Below are 21927 nucleotides of genomic sequence, written 5' to 3' on the forward strand. Positions count from 1 at the left end.
TATATTAATGTATAAATGAGATTTAAGCTATTCAGTCTAAATATTTTGTTTTGTAATCTGTAATTATTCTAAAATGAAAAAGTAATTTTTATTCATTTTTTAATTTTTTATGGTGGTTATGAGAGTGGTCTGAATTTAGACATTTGTCAGTGAAAATAAGTTTTTCTTAAGAAACATTTGATAAATCTATCTGGATATAATAAGGATTTTGTTTGTTAATGTTGAAAATCACTGCATGTTGGACAGGCAACATGTAAAAATAAAGGCATGAGAACAACATTGCTTAAATTTATTACTGACTTAATAAAAAATTAAGTGATATTTTGCACATGAAAGCCTTTTAATGTTTAGTGATAATCTGCCAACTTTGAACATTCACTTACTAATATCAGTAATTTGAGTTCATAATTTGTATGAAATTATCAGCATACCACGACACACAAAATTGATGTTTAGGTGTGTTATTGTTTTTTTAATATGAATTATAATTACAGTTTGATGCTAAACTTATTGACATAAATTCATAAAATGGTAGTTCAGCAAAAGTTTGAATGTGATGCAACAAATGGCCTTTGATCTGTGACCCATCTGGAAAGGATTAATAGGTCATATTTTGTTTCAGATTGACACTGTGCATATATGGAATTTATTTTGATCTTTTGGGATCTAAAAATGACTATTTTTAAAAAAAGATTGTGAGAGGAATTGAGGGTGTTTTTTTAACATTTTTGAAAAATATCTTTAGTATTTGAAACATTAATTTTCAGGATTACCTCCTACGGGAAGCTGGCAAGATTTGAAGGATCATATGCGAGAAGCTGGAGATGTATGTTATGCAGATGTTTACAAGGATGGAACTGGTGTGGTGGAGTTTCTGAGATATGAGGATATGAAATATGCTGTAAAAAAATTGGATGATTCAAGGTTTCGATCCCATGAAGTAAGTTGAATAGTTCAAGAAACAGGTTCATATATTAAGTCATTCTTTAACCTTTATGACAAGATAGCTTATACAACAAAATGTTTTTGTAACATTAAGGCAGTGAAGTTAATTTTAGTATTTTCTGGTAATATTAAAGTTAATTTTTTGACAAAACTTTTACACTTAATAAAAGTATTTCAAAGTAAGTTTCTTTGTTAATTTTTATTTTACTATGAAAGCCACATCTTACATATACAGGTACTGCGAACATTAACCCTCTTGCCAGAAGCATCTTCTTCAGCACAAGTTTTTGTTGAGTTATATTCAAACTTTAATTAAACTACTTTATTATATTTGAATAAATCTGACTTAAAAATGCAGCTAATAGATATTTTCACAGTAGTTTTAACTTCTTAATTTTATATAGCAATATTAAACAAAAATTCCAAATTTTTTTTTTCCATATAATGTGAATTGATAACTTTTTTGGAAATTCCATCTACTCTAATTTATCACCCATCTAAGTACAACATTTAATGTAAATTACTTATTATATTGTCATCATCATAATTTTCATCGCCTTATATGGTTACCTGCCCACCTGTCATGCATTTTTTTTAAATACAAAATAAAGCCAATATTTTAACTTGACAAATGAAATATTACATTGTTTTATCTACAAGGAATTCTTGGTTTTGCTTTTAGTTCAAACTTTATTCTCATAGGAAACACATTAACAAGCTTAGTATAATTTTTAATGGCTCTTATTGTATAGTTGGAAAGCTAGAAAAATTGTGATAGTTATGAAATATTATCTACATTTTACATATTATTATTGTGTTTCTTGGTGTATTATTTAAGTACAAAAATAGTGCACCAGTACCATTAGTATAAAAAGAAAAGGTTAATGTTATCAACAGTTAAAGGTATAGAAAACGAAGACCCAGCTAAGTACTTTATTTCTTTTTTTTTCACATGTATTCTTTGCTTGTTATAATTAAAGTAAATAATATGTGAAAATATTATAAACTTTTTAGGTTGGATAAGGTAAAAATGAATACTGATCATTTTTCATGGGGTACACTTGCAAGAGGCTTGAGTAGTTGTGTTATCTGGTTTGATACTGTGGTGAAGCTGCATATTCATTGTGTGACTTACAACTTATTTGGCACAAAAATCAAATAAAATTTAAGTATAGATGTATACTTCTATGAGTTTAAAGCTATTTAAGATAAACAAATGTAGTTTCATGTTAAAATTTGAAGTTTCTGGAAAAAGGGTAGTTTAGGTTTTTACTATTCCAAGGTTGGTGAAATTTACTAACTTGTATAGAATTAGGTTGAAAAAATAAAAGATAAAATAAATGTTATCTAAGAAAAAACTTTTTGTAATTTATTTAGGACATTATTAAAATTTGAGATTTTTAGACAAAGTATTTTTACTCTTAATAGGAGAATTTAAGAAAGGCTCACTATTTGCAGACAATTCTTTAGAAAAGGTTTTCTTGTAAGAAAAAAATATTTTTTGTGCACAAAAGAATTGTAATATGCATTGAAAATCTGTCAAATTTGTAAAGATAAACAGTGTATTAAAAATTATAGTATAGCAACAATGATGAATTCAAAGTTTATAAACTGTCAAAACGACCAACTTCATAGCGAGAGTTGAAAGCTTAGATTTCTTTAGCATTTTAACAGCTAATTCTTTGTTGAATGAAACCTTTGAATTTTCTAAGTATTTGCTACCATGCCACATATTTGTAATGATGGATTAGTTTTTGTCTGAAGATTACTTCTGGGTTGCACCTTTAAGAGAGAGAGAAAATATTTTTTAATTTTTGTCAGCATTGCATTTGTGAATATACAAATTGGTCATCCTAAAAACCAGTGAAGTAATCTGTATTTATCAGGCTATGTTGTTTTTATGCTGTGTAATTTTTTTAATTATAGTTTTTTTTAGGTGTTAAGATAATCTGTTTCATAGAAATGTGAATTAATAGACTATGTCAAATGCTAATATGAAAATCTTGTGAACATGTTTTCCAGTGTTTTTAGAAAAGAATCTTCAATATTTTTGTCTGGTTGAGGGGACCTCCCAGGGAAGGTTCTGTTCTATCTGGTTACCTTCTCTGAGATCTAAACATCCACTCACGTGTTTGCCGTGCGTGGCGACCCGTAAAGGAGAGGAGAGGATCCTGGTGGTTGAGGGGTCCAACCCTAACACACCACTTTGGCCTCAATTCCTGTAGACGGGCGGCCTTTGGGTGGCCCCCCTTGGGTCAATCGACTGGTCCACTTGGGCTAGAGTCAACCAAGTACCAGTGTTGGAAGTTCTCAACGGGTGTTGTGGTCATTGTGTCTGATGCTGGCGTTTGGGTATGGTGCTCACGAAACCCTGGTGTTGCTGCAATGTCCTACCATGACATTGTAGTGCGTCCCCTTGTAGGGCTCCATGGTGGGTGGGGTCAGTGGGTACCGAAATGTTTTCTTTTTCCTATGGATCCTCTAAAAAATTTAAATAAAATTGTAAAAAAACAGTCAATGGGTAAGTGACCACGTCTTGAATACTCAGAACAGCAATCTTCAACATCAGTAACACATGTACCTCATTTTCTTATATTACATTCTCTTTCGGAAAAACCTTTAGGGCAAATGTCCCCTTTTTTTTTATTCAAAAGGGACTAGAGGGACTTGCTGGCTCTCCAAAGTCAGTAAAGAAACTTCGATCTTGTGACATATTGGTTGAAACATCCACATCCCAACACAGTGAACTCCTTGAATTCAAAGGCAATTGGGGATATACCTATTGAGGTTACACCCCATGCTACCTTGAATTCTTCACGAGGAGTTATTGTTGAAAGGGATTTGAAGAACGTTCCTGAGTCAGAGATTCTCGCTGGTCTCTCCACTCAGGGAGTTTCTGCAGTGAGGTGCATCTCCACTCGCAAAGATGGAGTTACACTGCCAACAAATACCCTCGTTTTAACATTTACTTCACCACGTGCACCTGCCACCATCAAGGCAGGTTAACTCATTTGCAGGGTTTGGCCATACATACCAAACCCTCTTCGATGTTTCCAATGTCGGAGATTTGGCCACTCAAAGACATCTTGTCGTGGTTCCCTGACATGTGTTCGTTGTGGAGGCAAGGACCACGATGCCTATGACTGTGACATGAACCCACATTGCATAAACTGCAATGGTTCTCACCCCTCTTACTTTCATTCTTGCCCAAAATGGTTGGAGGAAAAAGAGGTGCAGCTTTTGAAAACGACACATAACATTAGTTATCCTGAGGCTCGGAAATTGCTGTCCACAACTCCCTCTCGGACATATGCTGCTGCACTTCATTCCACAACTACAGTGGGAGTGCAGACAGATCTCTCTGTGCCTCCAAGAGAATCGTTTTCAAAACAAATGAAAAGCCTTTTGACCTCTGTGGTTAAAAAGGTTGATGAATCGACTTCCACAGCCATCTCTGTTCCTCCCATACCTTCCAACAAACCTCAAGATCCACATCCTTCAGTTTCAAATACAGGCATTTCTTCTGATACATCTTTTTCTCCCACCACAAGAGACAAAACAATTATTCATTCGCATCCTCAGTCACTGGATTCCCCTTCCAATAACAAAAACCTGCCCACCCGACCCAGAGCAGGATCCATGGAGGTTGATAAACCTCCTCCGACTAAAGACAGTAAAGAAAAAAGACATGGTCGTAAACCGAAGGGTTCTCCAGCCACTTCACCTACCCGTTCTTAAAAATGGCCACCTTGATACAATGGAACTGTCAAGGTTTACGTTCTAATCTGGATGATATCAAAACGCTGATTGCTTCCTACCATCCTGTTTGTCTTTCTTTACAAGAAACATTTCTCAAAACTGCTGATACTGTCTCCATTCGACAGTTTTCTCTGTACAGAAATGACAGGTTGTGTGATAGTTGAGTACATGGAGGGGTGGCACTGTTGGTTGATCAACACGTGCCCACCCCGTCTTTGTCACTCAACACACCCTTGGAGGCTGTAGCCATCCATGTTTCCTTGGGTCATACCATCACTGTTTGTTCTCTGTACCTGTCCCCTGGAGAGACATATGATCAATCAGATCTTGATGCTCTTGTTGAATAATTGCCATCTCCATTTCTAATCCTAGGGGATTTTAATGGACATCATCCCCTCTGGGAAAGTGCTATTATTGATGGGAGGGGCCGATCTGTAGAGCGGATGCTCTCTGATCGCAATCTTTCTCTTTTCAGTACTGGTTCTTCCACTTACTTTCATGCACCTAGTCAGTCCTTTACCACTATTGATCTCTCAGTTTGCTCCCCTTCATTATTCTCCCATTTTTCATGGAGGGTTGACAGTAATCCAATAGGCAGTGATCATTTTCCGATCCTTTTGAGAGAGACTGGGCGTGGTCGATGCCACCCTACCTGCGTGCCCCGGTGGAAGCTGGATCAGGCAGACTGGTCCACTTTCACTGCTCTCGCAGAACTTGATCCTGCCATCGTAAATCAGCCATCAATAGACGACTGTGTAGCAGCGGTAATTGACTGTATTACACATGCAGCTGCTCAGTGTATTCCTAAAACCTCGACACGTTTTCCACGATATCCTCGTCCGTGGTGGAATCCTGCTTGCCACTTAGCACGGAAGGCTCAAAAGCGGGCCTGGGATACTTTTCGTAGATATCCCACACTTTCAAACCGGGTTGCTTTTTAACGGGTCCGTGCACATACTAGGTGGGTAAGATGTCAAAGCCAGAAGGAATCTTGGATTATGTTCACAACCAGCATATCTTCTACCACCAGTTCCAAGATCATATGGAACAGGATTTGAAAGGTTAATGGGCACTACAATTCTGTCCCCCTCTCGATCTTACTCTCTGATGGTCAGGAGGTGACTGATGTTCGGAACATCGCTAACACTCTAGGTGAAAGCTTTTGCCTGGTATCTAGCACTTCTGCTTGTTCCTCCACCTTCCTGGCCATCAAGACTCGGGCAGAGCGATCATCTCTTTCCTTTCGAACTGACTGTTTCTTTGACTATAATTGTCCCTTTACCCTGGTGGAACTAAAAATGGCCCTTCATCGGTCTGCCAGTACGTCTGTTGGACCTGATGATATTCATTATGACATGCTGCACCATCTATCTCCTGCTTCTCTTGATGTCCTTCTGATTGTTTTCAACCTGATCTGGCAGGAGAATGTTTTTTCTGATGCCTGGCGCCAAGCTATTATTTTACCTTTCTCTAAGCCAGGGAAAGATCCCAAGATTCCTTCAAACTACCGTCCAATTGCTTTGTGAGCTGTCTCTGTAAGACATTAGAAAGGATGGTTAATGCTCGTCTTGTTTGGTTCCTTGAATCAAACAACCTCCTCTCACCCACCTAGTGTGGGTTCCGTCGACAGCACTCCACCACAGACCACCTAATTAGTCTTGAAACATCTATCAGAGAAGCCTTTCTCAACCGCCAACATCTTGTATCAATATTCTTTGACATAGAGAAGGCTTACGACACAACATGGAGGTATGGCGTTTTCTGAGACCTCCATACATATGGGTTACGTTGCCATCTACCCATGTTTATTAAAAAATTTTTAATAAACAGGAGATTCCAAGTTCGTGTGGGTTCGACACTTTCCCGTTCTTTTGTACAGGAACTTGGAGTCCCTCAAGGCTGTGTATTGAGTGTTACACTCTTCAGTATAAAGATAAATGCTGTCACTGAACAACTCCCTCTCACTGTTGCGAATGGGCTGTATGTCGACGACTTTCACATCTCATGTCAGTCGTCAAACATGAGATATATTGGCGGCAACTACAAACCGCCCTCAATTGTGTACTGAAGTGGACTCTGGAGAATGGCTTTAATTTTTCTCTCTCAAAACTGTTTGCATGCACTTTTGCCATCGACTGGGTATTCACCCTGATCCTGAACTTCATGTGAAGTTTTGCTGCCAGTGGTCCCGGAGACCAAGTTCTTGGGGCTTATCTTTGATCGTAAACTGACCTTTATACCACACTTAAAGCAGCTTCGGGTCAAATGCACAAGAGCACTGAACATCCTCCGTGTTCTCTCTTCTACCAGTTGGGGGGTAGATCGCTGTTCAATGTTAAAGGTATATCGTGCTCCTATTAGATCGAAACTCGATTATGGATCAATGGTCTATGGCTCTGCCAGACCCTCGGCCTTAAAGATGCTGGACCCCATTCATCACCAAGGACTTCGACTCTGCACTGGAGCTTTCTGTACCTCTCCAGTTCAAAGTATATACATTGAATCTCATGGACCTTCTTTACACCTTCTCTGTTTGCAACTATCTTTACAATATACTTTGAAACTTCATTCCTTACCAAAGCATCCCACCTGGAATTGTGTTTTCCTTCCTCGGTGGGCAGTACTTTTTCAGAACAGACGATCTGTCATTGCTCCGTTTGGCCTTCGCATCCGGGCGCAAATGGATGAATTGGGTCTGTCCTTGGATAACATTGCAGATTCCACAGGTTGGCCCATCCCACCATGGCTTATTACAGCCCCCAAATGTGACCTTTCTTTCAGTCACCTAAAAAAGGCAGATACTCCAGATTGGAAGTACCGTCTTTTATTCAATGAATATCTTTCAAACAATCATTCAGTTCCCATTTATACAGATGGTTCCAAATCAGGTAATTCAGTGGGTTCTGCTACGGTTTGCTATGGGTCAGTAGTTGTGCGCAGAATCCCTTCTACAGCTCCTGTGTTCACTGCTGAACTGTATGCCATATCTCTTGCCCTGGATCATATTGCAGCTGAGCAGTACTCCAACTGCACTATTTATACTGATTCGCTTAGTTCTTTACTTGCCTTGGTATCGCTACACGTTAGCTCACATCCTATTCTCACTGATATTTGAAACCGACTGGCCCATTTCTCATTAGCAGCTACTTCAATCTAGTTTTTCTGGATACCAGGCCATTTTGGTATTCACGGGAAAAAGCTTGCAGACATGGCAGCTAAATATGTCTGCTTCAGCACCATCACTTCTATACCTATTCCGTACATGGACTATGGTGTTGTCTTCAAGGCTCGGCTCCATGCCAGCTGGCAGTTCACTTGGAGTGAGCAACGTGACAACAAACTTTTTCAAATCAAACCCAAAATTGGACTTTGGCCATCTAGCTTCCGTTAAGTTCGGAAGGAGGAAGTTGTTCTCACTAGGCTACGCATTGGTCACAGTTTTTTAACTCATCATTTTCTTTTATCTGGAACTGATGCACCAATGTGTAGTTTGTGTAACACTCAAATCACTATCAGCCACGTTTTACTTTCTTGCCATCGTTACAATTCTCCCTGACGGCAATATTTTAAACATATTTTTTCCCAGGGTCAGTCTGTAACATTGGACAGAGTTATTGGTGATGGTGACTCTGTCCACCTTGATAATGTTTTTAATTTTTTAATGGCCATTAATCTTTTTAATCTCATTTAAGTGTTGCGTATTTATTCATTACACCTTTTTAATTGTGGTTCCTTTTTTACAGTTTTAATCTCTCTCCTTCAATTTGACATTGGACAATGGCCAGAACATTAAATAACTCGACACCAGGACTGGAAAGGCCAACTTCTGGTGACTAACACTACTGTTTGAACTATCCGTTTGAACTACTCGTTAGTCGTCCTGGCGAGTTGTTATTACACTTTTGCTGCATATCATTTCACACTTTTACTACTTAACTTTTTAGTACTGGCCATATTGACACTTAACCCGGAACCAGGACTGGAAAGACCAACTTCAGATGACTGACGGTGGTTTTTATACTTACCTGTTAGTCTTCCTGGCGGGTTATGATCATTACCATTCTGCTACAGGTAGTTCTTTACAACTTTGTTGACTGGATGTCAACATTGGTTTTTATGCCATTTTCTGTTTTAATTACCGTTTTGCTTTTATCTTCAATTACTTTTACAAATTTTACTCCATTTACTTGACTTTTATCTTTTTACTGGACATTTGGCTACTCATTATTACGATTTTGCGAAGTGTCTTTTAAAACTTTTATTGTTTTACATTTTGATAATAGCTGCTATGACACATAACCCGGAACCAGGACTGGAAAGGCCAACTTCAGGTGACTGACGGTGGTTCTTGAACTTACCTGTTAGTCTTCCTGGCGGGTTATGATCATTACCTTTTTGCTAGAGTAAATACCTTACAACTTCTTATACTCTGCCTTCTATCTTAACATTGTAGACTAGGTGTCAACATTGGTTTTATACTTTTTTGTTTTACCTTCATTTCCATTTATGTCTATTACTACATTTATTTATTTTATTTTATTTTTACATTTTTACCGAATGTCTAGCGCAGATAGCCTCGCTGCTTTGTGCCATAAAACACTAAATCAATCAATCAATCAATTCACAGTTACATCAGAGGAAACATAATGAACAAATACCACCAGTTGTGAGTTGCCTGTTTGTCTGTAGATTTATCAAGGGCTAAGCTGAATGCAAGGGAATTCTTTAAATAATTTTGTATTTTATCTGCTACATCAACACTTTGGAAGATTCTTCTCACTGTAGTGTGGCGTGAAGCTGGTGTTTGTGCTATTAGTCTCTGAAGTTTTGGATCTAACACTGCAACAACTTCAGCTATATTCTTAACAAATTCACTATCATAATATGGGCATTTAACATGAGCAATATTTCATGATATAACAAAACTAGCTTCAGCCATTCTATCAATTTACTTACTGAATGTTGTCAACAGTGTCTGCTGCTATTTAGTGATGATTTTAACACAGTTAACTTGGGTTTCCTTAATTCTGACTATGGTGGATAATCAGACGAAAAGTTTTTGCAATTTATTTCATAGTGGCGTTTCAAGTTACTGACTTTGTAATGACTGAGTAACACATTGCAGATAAGACACAAAGGTGTACCTCCTTTAACAGTGAATACAAAATCTTCCTCCTACTCTGGCTTAAAATTTCTGTTTTCATCTTCATAATTTCACTTACAATTTTATGGTGTTATCTTTCACAAAATTTTCACAGACACTTCTAAAAAAAATTAAAGTGAAAAAAAAAAAACAGTAAGCTCCAACACATGCAATGAAAAGAAACTCTAGTGCCCAATATCACACTAACACTCTCCTAAGTTCACTTCGCGCAACACAGCCATACAAGCCACATTCACGCAATCACAAGTGATGCCCATGAAAACTAACATTGTAAGCATCAGCTCGTACAGTTACTGATTCTCCAGTACAATTTCTCTGTAATCCTTGCTGATGCGAAATTTCTTTAATCCATGTCTCAAATCTAGCATTAAAATTAGGATTTAAATTCTTAAATATATTTACTTACCATGAATATTAAACTTGTGTTTTACTACAGTGGACTCTCAGTTTATACCTGGTAAATAATTATAAAGCTTGAAAATTTGTTTTGTTACCCTTTATATAAATTGTGATGCAAAAAGGAGCTCAGCCAACATGTTTCTGCAAACTGCACATTATATGTTAAAGAGCCCCACCTCTGTTATGTAGAGTACCTAGATAGAGGGTGCATTGAATTTGGTGGAAAAATTTGCATTCAAGTGGGGTATAAAGAGTGGAAACAATGTATGAAAAAATAGCTATAGAGTTAACAGAGGTAAGTATTAGAAATATATTATCAATTTAGGAAAATGTTAACATCAGCCAAACCCACATAGAGATACAATAGTTAAAATAACAGATAAAATGTTTTTTTTTATTTAGAAGATAATTATCTAGAGGTTATTAAATATTTGTATGTGAAATTTGCCATGTTTCTAACTTCAGAGAAGTATATTTTTAATTTTAAAATCAAAGATAATCAGTATTTCAAAAGAAAATGCACAAGCAAATCATTAGTTGAAAAATCTTAATTTTAAAAATTATGTATATTTATATTTTGTGCACAAAAAGCCTTGTAAGGTTTACTAATAACGTGCAAAAGTTTGTAAATATGTTTACTGTATTAAAAATTATGAACTATAATACTAACAAAATAGTTGAGGTTGTTCCCTAGAATTTATTCCATAGTGAGACTTAACCCTGTCACATGGGGCATATGTATTTTACATGAATTTGTAACTACCATGTGACCATGGTGATATGCCTACTATAACCCTGAAAGTACTTAATTTATTTTTGTGAAAGTTGTCAAACTTTTGACAAAGTTTACAAGTCTTTCACATACAAGTTTGGTATTTTGAATTATTTTTGCTGATACTTTGGCTAATTATATGGTGTTGGAGTACTGACTGGCGAGTGCAAAATTATTTTCATCATAATGTTAAAAATGGCTTTCTCAGTCTAAAAACATTTAAGTTTTGTTTGCATAATTCCTAAATTTCCTAAGTAAATATCAATTTTTATCTTTCTTAAATAAACATATTTTGTTTTTTCTACCCTAACCCTATAGAAGGTTGATCAATTTGACTGACCCCATCGTAACAAAAAAAATCCAAACTTTTTTTTCCCCACTTCTTTGTCACTTGATACGTCTTTGGAGGTTACAGCCATCCAGGTTTCTACGGGTTGTACTGTCACTATTCGTTCTTTCAATCTGACTACCGAGGAGATTTTATAATCAGTCTGACCTTGATGCCCTCATTGAGCAGTTACCATCCTTATTTTACAATTGAGGGATTTTAATGGACATAATTCCCTCTGGGGTAGTGTTAGTATTGATGGGAGGGGTCATGCTATAGAGCATATGCTTTTGGACCATAATGTGTCTTTTTTTTTTAATACTAGTTTTTATACTTATTTTCATGCACCTAGTCAGTCTTTTACTGCTGTAGGTCTATCTGTTCCTTTTCACTTTTCACTTACTTTTCTTAGAGAATCAACAATTATCCACAGGACAGTGATCATTTTCCTATCATTTTGAGAGAGACTGGCCATGGTCAGTGCAAAGCGACTCGTGTGCCTCGATGGAAGTTGGAACAGGCTTACTGGCCTTCTTTCATAGCTTTCTCAGAAATTAAGCCTGCCATCATGTGTAAGCCATTGATAGATGACTGTGTGGTAGCATTAACTGACTGTATTGTCCAAGCAGCTAGTCAGTGTATTCTGAAAACCTCGCCACTTTTCACACAGTATCCTTGTTCTTGGTGGAATTCTGCTTGCCACATGACAAGAAAAGCTCAAAAACAGGCTTGGGATACCTTTTGTAGGTATCCTACGTTTTTAAACCTTATTGCATTTCAGCAGGCCTGTGCACATGCTCAGCAGGTCGGACGTTAAGGCCAGAAGGAATCTTGGATTAAATACCCCTCTAGCATCATTTCTACCACCAGTTCTAAAATCATATGGGACCAGATTCTAAAGATTAGTAGCCAGTATACTTCTGCCCCCTTTTAATTGGATTCTCTGATGCCCAGAGCATTGCTAATGCTCTTGGCAAAATCTTTTCTCATGTACCTAGCACTTTTGCTTCATTCCCTATCTTCTCAGCCATTAAAGCACAGGCAGAATGATCACTTCTTTCCTTTTGGGCTGATCTAGCAGGAGAATGTTTTTCCTGATGCTTGGTGCCATGCTATTATACTCCCTTTCCCTAAACCTGGGAAGGATCTCAAGATTCCTTTGAACTACTGTCTAATTACTTTGGCAAGCTGTCTCTAAGATCTTAGAGAGGATGGTTAATGCTTGTCTTGTTTGGTTCCTTGAATCAAACAACCTCCTCTCACCCACTCAGTGTGGTTTCCAAAGACAGCACTCCACCATGAACTACCTCATTTGGTTGTTGCACACAGAATTCCCTCTGCAGTTCCTGTGTTCATTGATGAATTGCATGCCATTTCTCTTGCCCTGAATCACTCGGAAGCTATGCAGTACATGGACTGTACTATTCATACTGATTCACTTAGCTCTCTGTTAGTTCTGGAATCACTTCACGTCAGTTCTCACCGATATTCAAGACCAACTGGCCCATTTCTGTTTAACATCTACTTCTATTCAGTTTTCCTGGATATCATTCTACATTGGTATTTGCGGGAATGGGCTCACCGACACTGCATCTGGCACTATCACTGCTGTGCCTGTTGCATACATGGACTATGATCCTGTATTCAAGGCTTGGTTCTGTGCCAGTTTGCAATTGACTTGGAGTGAGCAACGTGAAAATAAGCTTTTCCATATAAAATCCTCTATTGGACTCTGGCTGTCTTGTTTCCATAAGGATTGGAAAGAGGAAGTTGTCCTAACTAGACTATGCATTGGTCACACTTTTGTAACTCATCATTTTCTTTTATTTGGGACTGATGCACCAGTGTGTTGTCTGTATGACACTCAGGTCACAATAAGCCAGATTTTAGTGTGTTGCCATTGTTACAACTCTCAACAACAGCCCCATTATAGAAGTGTTTTGTCCCAATGCTTATCCATAGTTTTGGAGTGTCATTGACGATTGGGACACTATCCATCTTGCAAATGTTTTTATTTATTAAAAGGTACCATTGACCTTTGTAATGCTATTTAAGTTTTTTATTCATAAATTAGACCTTTTTTTAATGTGATTTCTTTTTACAAATTAAAGTACAACTAGTTTGGTTTGAAAGAAAATGGCTATGATGTTAAATAACTCAGCCAGGTCTGGAAAGGCCAACTTTAGGTGACGAATGCTGTTGTTTGAACTTACTTGTTAGTCATCCTGGCAAATTATGATAATTAAAATTATGCTACAGAAAGTCCTTTACAACTGGTATTACTGTAGTTTCTCTCTCACTACTGTAAACTGGATATAAAAATTGGATTTTATGCTATTTAAGTTTTTAATTGAAAAATTAAACTTAATTTTTTTACCTTGATTCCTTTTTTATGAATTTTAGTAATTTTACTTTACTTTTAATTTTTTCAATAGATGTTTGATGCAGATAGCCTAGTTGCTTTGCACCATAAAATGCCAAACCAACCAACCAATCAATCTCAGTGCTCTTTTCTTGATGTGTTAGCTTTGGTTTGTCATAATTCTGGTGCCTTGAAGTAAAATTACTTGAAAAAGTAACCATAAAATTGGAAACTGTTTGAGACTGTGTAATATTTATTCTTGTTTTTACATAATAAATGAGAAATTGGAAATATTAGTTGAGACTAATATCTGAATGTTCAGTTGAATATCGAGTGTCTTTCTATTGTTTACGACAAATAGATTGATGAAATATTGATTAGTCAGATCTTGAGAAAATTCACGTGTATGGGGTGATTTAAAATCATGTAAACTTTGCACATGCAAATTGCATGTCGATGCATTGTTATAAAGAAATATTGAGAAAACATTTGTTTAACATTACATATCTGCATTACATTATCAGAAATGTGGATTTTACCAGAATTGTTAAAAGGAAGAAACTGCCCATTCCTACTGTGTTTAATAGGTTTATTATAATTATATTTTTTTCTGTGCTTACAAGATCATCACATTCTCTCCTCTTGTGGTTTTGTATCCAGTAATCTTAACTCCCCTTCCATACAGTGGCAAGTCTCTGGATTTACAACACTAAAATCAGGGGTTCCTCTTGGTGGGATCAGCAGATAGCCTGATGTGGCTTTGCTATAAGAAAACACACAATCTCAAATTTCTAGTAACTTGGAATTATTTTTAGTCTTAATTTATTTAGCTGCCATCATCTCCAAAATCTTCATGAACAATTACAACAAATGAAAAGTTTATTATTCTGTTTCCTGTGTGAGTTTTCATGGATGTTTCTGCTTTATTTGAGAGTATTTAACGTTGTAATGTGGTATTTGACCAAATATCGTCTCTCATGCATGCAAAAGCACATGTCGTGAAAGCACAAGCATCACTGAATACATAACATACTTTTAAATCAAAAGAAATTATTTATCAACATATAAATATATTTTAATTTCTTAATGATTTCAAACAATAAATGAAATGTGTCATATGTATAGCTTTGTCTCTTACTTAATATAGGGAGAAGTAGCTTATGTACAAGTAAAAGAAGATGGTGGAGGGAGATCTCGTTCACGAAGCAGGAGTTACTCGCCAAGACGCACTAGAGGTTCTCCTACTTATTCGCCTGCTCGGCGCTCAAGATCAAGATCTCGATCACATTCAAGGTCTCGATCTATATCCAGATCAAGATCCCGCTCCAATTAATAAGAAAGTATGCAACTTCATCTGCTGTGGCATGCCGAGTCCATGGGATATTTGTTGGCAGGTTGATTTTTCCATTTTTGCAGTAGTGTCAACTGAAAATGTTTTCTTGTAGAATATCACTGTGTTGTTGATGTCGTGTTTGTAATATTCTTGTGTCAAAATTTAAATTGTTTATGTATATTTTAACTGTTACAACACCAAAGGTTTTCTAGGACGTTTCACATTCGTATTAGAAGACTCATGTTGTCTGACAGCTGTGATTAAATCAATTGCACTTGCTTGGACATGTCTATTACTTTATTACTTTGTTAAAACAGTAGGAATGGGAATTATAAGCTGTTTACGTGTGATTTTAATAAGTGTTATTTCTGTTAGTTTATGCTAAACAAATTAGATGATTATTCTGACACTTGTGACATACTATATCCATTGTAGCAGAAAGACACAAAGAATCATGTTCATTTAACCCCTTTTCAGCTTAGTACCTTTTGTTTTTATGAGAGCAAATGGCACCATTATGTTTCAAAAACATATTTGATTTTTCCCTTTAAATCCTCCCAAAATAAAACTTAAATGTTCAAATGTGTAACTTTGTTTTGATGCATATTTCATTAAAATTGTTTTTGGATAAAGTAATTAAAAAACAAACTGATAATCCTAATTTAGATTTTTGCCACTTTCCACAATTGTAATTTTTGTTTGGGGAGTAGAAACAGTTAAATTTTCAGTTTGCATAGATAACACTTGTTTCTAGTTGCAATACTTTAATTTTAAGTTGATATGAAAAATGTAAAGTTCAGTTTCTTTTATTTTTTACCATGTCAAAGGTTCTAAAGCTACTAAAATCATAAATGTCTTTTGTAAGGTGGGATATTCCTCCATGCAGTCTACCTGATGTGGAGTTCCAGTACTCCATTATATAAATTGTAAATTTCTAAACTTCTGATTATGTGAAGCATTTTGGGATCTTACATTTCAAATAATGAAAGTATATCATAGTTTTGGATTTTTTATATTCCATGTAATGGTGATAAATTATTTTTATTGGCTTTGTAGCTTGTGTTTTTATTTGTAAATTACTATGGCAATTCTTTTTCATTTGCATAACTTCCTCTTCTAACTTGGAACTAATGGTATTATAAAGTGAACTTTATTCTGACATGAATTTAGAGGTTAATGAAGGTCTTTTGGAAATTTATATAAATAACATCTAAAACAATTACAGAAATAACTTAAATATGTAATAATGATATAAGTATTATTTTAAAAAATATACAAAATGTTTTGTTACACAATTTCAATAGTTTGTTAATGCATGACATTATTATGTCTTTGGTTGTGTGTAACTTAGCTTTCAGGACATCAGTTTTAAATAATACTATAGTATCTAATTACATAATGTAGAATGTTTTAGTGTTATGGATTGTAAATTTACCAAAAAATAACTAAAGGTCAGAAACATTCATTGGTTATCATGCTTTGTTTGAAGTGTGTACTTAGATCTAGTTTTGCCTCTGAGTTATTAAATTGTCCAAATTAAAGTGCAGAAGTGGCTGAAATAATGCCACCAGACTGGAAAGGATTTTCATTTTAATGTACCAAAATGATATGTTTCTATGAGAATTCATAGGATAAGGTTTTTTGTCAGGCTTAAAAATTCTGAGAGGGACTTCAATTAGTTATAATATATATTTACTTGAGTGATCTTTGACATTTATAACTTATTACCAACATTTTACTTTTGAACATTTATGAAAAGTGGAAAATAACTTGAACTTAAATACACTATTTTTCACTGAGTTATAGTATTGTTATATGATAGCTAGTGACAAAATAAATATTTATTTGATTAAACAGTACTGACTGCACTAATGGTTTCTTGACATGTAAATGCAACTAGACAGTTTATGCTGTTTATAGTTGAAGCTAAATATAGTTCTAAATTTTTATAGAAATAAAATGCTTATAGGCTTTGACAAGTTTTTGGACAAAGTATAAACGTGACAAAAAGTGATCTTATATCTGAAGACAATTTAGTATTCCTGATTGACTGCCACTTTTTGAATAAAGAATTGTCTAACTGCTTTTAAGATTTTTGTTATCAATGGAATTTGTTATTAATTGTAACATATTCTCAAGAAAATGGTAATTTTTTTAAAAATGAAAACATGCTTCACCTGTAATGACAAGACTTGGGTTCTTTAACATTGTTTAGGTTTACCCAGAAATAATTCTTGCAGAAATAATGGTATTACTTGACATTTATAATATTTTGTTTGATTTTCTTTCTGTTCCTAGTGTATGGCTTAGAGTGAGTTGTTCCATTATTAGTGTTACTATCATCTAAAAGCATATTATACTTTGATTTATAAGAACAAATGTTATGTATAGTAAATACACCTGCATTTTACTGTTAATGTAAAAGCTTGCATTTCATGGGCTCATCTACTAATCTGGGTTTTCTTGAAAACAATAACTTTTAAAACTGTTTAAAGTTTGTATTGTTCAGTGAAAGGATATATTTGTAATTAAAAAAAAAGAAATATGTTGAGTTGAAAAAGAAAAGCTCATCATCAGTATGAATAAAGAAACGATGAGAAAATTAAAACGAAATGTTGTTACTTATGCATAAACTGCCAACTGAAGTATTTTTATTATTCAGAAGAGGTATAAAAACTTCAAGGATAAATTTGTATGTTTACTTCTCTGTTGTGTTCTTGAAAACATAACTAATGTTTTACAATTTGTAACTTTACATTGAATAAGCATATTATAACTTAAAACCTTTTAACTATGGTATTAAACTGTTGCTTTTGAAGCAACAGTTTAATGATGAATAAATAAACAAGTCACATCTGCAAGAAAAAAACTCATAAAAACATGAAACCTTTTTGTTTCAATGTTTTATTATGTTTTACAAATAGGAAATTGAGTAATTAGTTCAAAAGCAAATTCATTTAGATTTCATAATTTCCAATGGAAACATTTAAATTGAGAGCTTTGAGGGTCATCAAAGGTCACATCAGAAACCAGGAGAACTCCTGACTGCTTGTGAGATTTTAAAGCTTTATAAATAGGAAATTTAATAGTTTGTTAGCATCACTATATCCTTTAAATTGGAAGCTTGTTTCTTTTATTATTGAAAAGTCTTTTTTTTTTTTAACTTGAACTTAAATCAGAATATAGGTAAGAAGTTACAGAAATAAAAAGAAAGTATCTTTTATAAGTTCCATATTGTTAATTGGAAACAGTTTGCCTTTTTTAACCATAGAGCTAGTATCAACTTAATGTTATTTGTTTTGTTTTTTTAAGACTAAAGGAAAGCAAATTTTGTTTGGTTACTTCTATTTCTTTTTCTAGTAGAAGGAATATCATTAGAAGTCATATTTAGGAGAAACATCCTCAGTGCCTATGCACATTTTTTGGCCATCATATACATTACAAGAAAGAGCCAATCAAATAACTCTTTGCCTTGTAGAATTATTCTTTTTGTTACTGGGTCCTTGCATCACAAAGGCATAATGCAACTCTCATCATATTTCCTTCCAAAAATAAAACTAGTGGATGAAATTGTTTGGAACTTGATAAAACCTTCTTAAAGGCACTTAATTTAAAAAAAATAAAATATTTAATTTTGATTCCTATAATATTTCAACTGAAAATTCATTATGTATTGCAGTAATTTTCATTCACTCTAAATAGTTCAAGTATAAGCTGAATTTCATGTCAAGTATAAAAATACTTTATTTTATAGCTTTTCAGATTTCATTTGCCTTCTAAAAAAAGTATCAAAAATGTTTTAAGTTAAATATTTATATTTTATTTTTTTAAGTTTGCCAACCATTACACTATTTGTAGTTATTATTGTCGATGTATAGTGCAATTAAATATGTAAAATGAATAGATACATGTACACATTTTAACTCTGGCTTGCATATGCAAGCTTGTCTTTACCTTTACATTTGTTTGTTTTTTTTTATTTTTTTTTGTTTACTTTTTGTCATTTTACTGTTTATTGTTCATCACAACATATATCAATGGGTGCCCCTGGGTATTATAATGGTATCATCAGCAAAGATAGTTTTGCATTTGGCATATAGTTTTTGCTCTCACTTAATAACCTAAGCCTTGTGAAGTGATGCAAAGATTGGATTATATTAGTTATTAAAACTTTCAAATATGAATTTTGAAAGTCAAAAAATACATGATAAACTAAAATATAAAAGTACAGCTTTAATAAAGTTTAAGTGTTCTTATTAATACATATAAAAGTGAGAAACAACACAAGTGCTAGTGTGAGGACAAAAGCTGCAAGAATACTTTGGCTGTTGAATATACTTTATCAATTTTAAAACCACCATTAGAAGGTTATGGTTTAAAGTGAGCTTTTCTATATATTATAAATATGTACACACAGCTTTTAACTCTCAAAGCTAAAATATATAAGGTGAGTCCAGCAGCTGTTGAGGTGGGGGGGTTGGAATATTTATTTCTTTGCTCTCTGAATAGGCTAAATAGAATTTGAGACAAGTGCCAGAGAAATAGCACTATATGTGTAGATCTGAATCTAGATACAGTTGCATTCAAGTCAGAGACTAAATGTTAAGATTTGTGAATGCCTGTTCATGATATAACAATAAAACTAAAATTTAAGTGTTTTTTGTTAAAGGTTTTTTTCTCCACCAGATATATAAATTAATATTTAGATAATACAAGTACAAAAAATATTTTAGAGTATGCAATAATCAGAGGGTTAAGGTTTATACATTAATTTTATGTTACCAGGTAATGGATGGATTAGTTAGACTAGCTGCATATTGTGATAATGTGTGTTTTACAACTAAATAGGAATGAGAAAGAAATTGAACTTGGCATTGTATCATAACCACTTTAGGTACCAAGCAAAGAGGTCTTGTCTTAAATTGTTTATTTGCTGTTTCCTATAGTTAGATTTAGTATATATTAATGTTCTGTGGCATGATAAATAGCATTCAGCAGGCATTATACTAATTATAGACAATTATCTTTTTTTCTGTTGTTTTGATGAAATATAAATGTACAACAGTACATTTAAGATAGTTGTTAACTAGTAAGGAACATGTATGAAAATTGCTGTGAAAGCTATTAAACTTTTCTTAAGAGTTGGAATAGAATAAAAATTCTTCCAAATACATATGCTATCTCTGTATAAAAATTTTCAGTTACTGAAAGTTCAGTTCACTGAGTTTTAGATAGTGTGTGATGCAAATCCATAAACTTCATTATAGTAACTTTGTTCTCTTCCATTTTAATGAGACATAAAACTGTGTCCCCCCACATACATCCTTTCTAGGGGTCATGGGTATTGAAAAAAGACTAAAACACGGTTATTAAATGAAGCTTGTAATAAGGCCTTTTAATATTTATTTAACAAAAACTTAATATTATCAACCAGATATCAAGATGTTGTTCCATTGGTATTAACTTGTGAATGTAATCATGCATTTGTGAACTTGTTAAAATGTATTAGTTTATTACTTGTGTTTAACAAAAACAACAGTCATTAATATATGAAGTCCCTTGGTTGTGATGACATTAATATCATGCAGTTTGTGTCAGAAGATCATTTTATTGATATGACAAATTATATCTAAAAAGTTACAAGAGTACTAGAAGTGTGTACTGTGAAATATGTAATAGTAACTTTTATTCCACCTTCCTTCTTCATATATTAGATTTTGTCACAGAAAAACAAAAACTGTAGGTGGACAGATATTTAACACTTTATCCCTTTGTTGAATTTGGACTTTTGCATATGCAAAACTTACAAAATGCAAAATAAGGTGGATCTTACATCATGCAGGTTTAAAGTAGACTCATCCTAGCAACAGTTGTTCAGACAGAGTTATTTTTACATGCTTAGTGCATTAGTATTTGTTTTGTTGTTTGACTTAGTATAATGTGACTGTTTATTCAGCTATTACCACAGGCCAATATTAAAGATCAGTAGTACCAAAGTAATGAAACTTGTTATATGCATTTACCCATCCTTGAATTTTCCTTATCATAAACATAGTCACCAGTAAACAAGATAATAAATGTCTCTAATTATAAAACATACTTCATTATATAAACTGTCTTCAGAATTGTATCATTATGAATTCTTTAACATTAAATGTAAAGCACTGGTTAAAAACTTTTAACCCAAAATTAAAATTAAAACAACTTCAGTTACTTGTACTCTCATACCCCATGAATAAGCCGTTGGAAAAGCCAAGAATATTTTACAGCATTTCTGTTTTAAGTGTTGCTGAAAGTAAGAACTATGTCCATTGTAGGTGAAGTTTGCAGTTACTAAAAGTGAGAAGAAAAATTAGTTTTAGTCTTGTTGATTCTTCATATATTGTATGTTAACTGCAAAAGTCATGCAAGCTGCAAAACTTTTCTTTGATTTTTCAGGATCTAAACCACTAAATTTGGTAAATAATAGTATTTGATTTGAACATGCATGAAGTACACTAAACAGAATGCAACATGGATACATCCGAGCCAGCTTTAGCATATTTGCTAAAAATTATTTAAAGTGTATAAGGTGGCTGCATTGATCACTAGCAGCAGTAGTGTTCTCATTTGAAACTATTAGGCTGAATGTTTGTTTAATTTTCTAATGGTATTTTTTTTACTTTTTCATGAAGTATTTATTTGTTGAAGAGGAGGTCAAAGTATATCTCTAATTTTTCTTCAGTGAAAGTGGCATGTATTTTGAGATTTGTTAAATGTGAAACTGAATTATTGCTTTTTTACTCCAATGCTTCAGAATTAGATGATACTTGACCTTTGAAAATCTGTATTTGTCCCATGGTGTCTTAAAATTCATACTTTTTCA

General features: G+C 34.1%; 1 pseudogene across 1 annotated transcript in view; it reads left to right on the forward strand.

Annotated features, from left to right (window-relative positions):
* Window positions 1-17670, forward strand: part of LOC143244310 (serine/arginine-rich splicing factor 1B-like) — a 31632-nt pseudogene extending 13962 nt beyond the window's left edge. The window contains exons 3-4 of the transcript XR_013025020.1: window positions 768-940; window positions 14877-17670. The product of XR_013025020.1 is annotated as a serine/arginine-rich splicing factor 1B-like (transcript). The remainder of the gene's footprint in view (window positions 1-767; window positions 941-14876) is intronic.
* Window positions 17671-21927: the final 4257 nt, after the last annotated feature.

This window comes from Tachypleus tridentatus, chromosome 2 (assembly GCF_004210375.1).
Source record: "Tachypleus tridentatus isolate NWPU-2018 chromosome 2, ASM421037v1, whole genome shotgun sequence".
Lineage (NCBI taxonomy): Eukaryota > Metazoa > Arthropoda > Merostomata > Xiphosura > Limulidae > Tachypleus > Tachypleus tridentatus.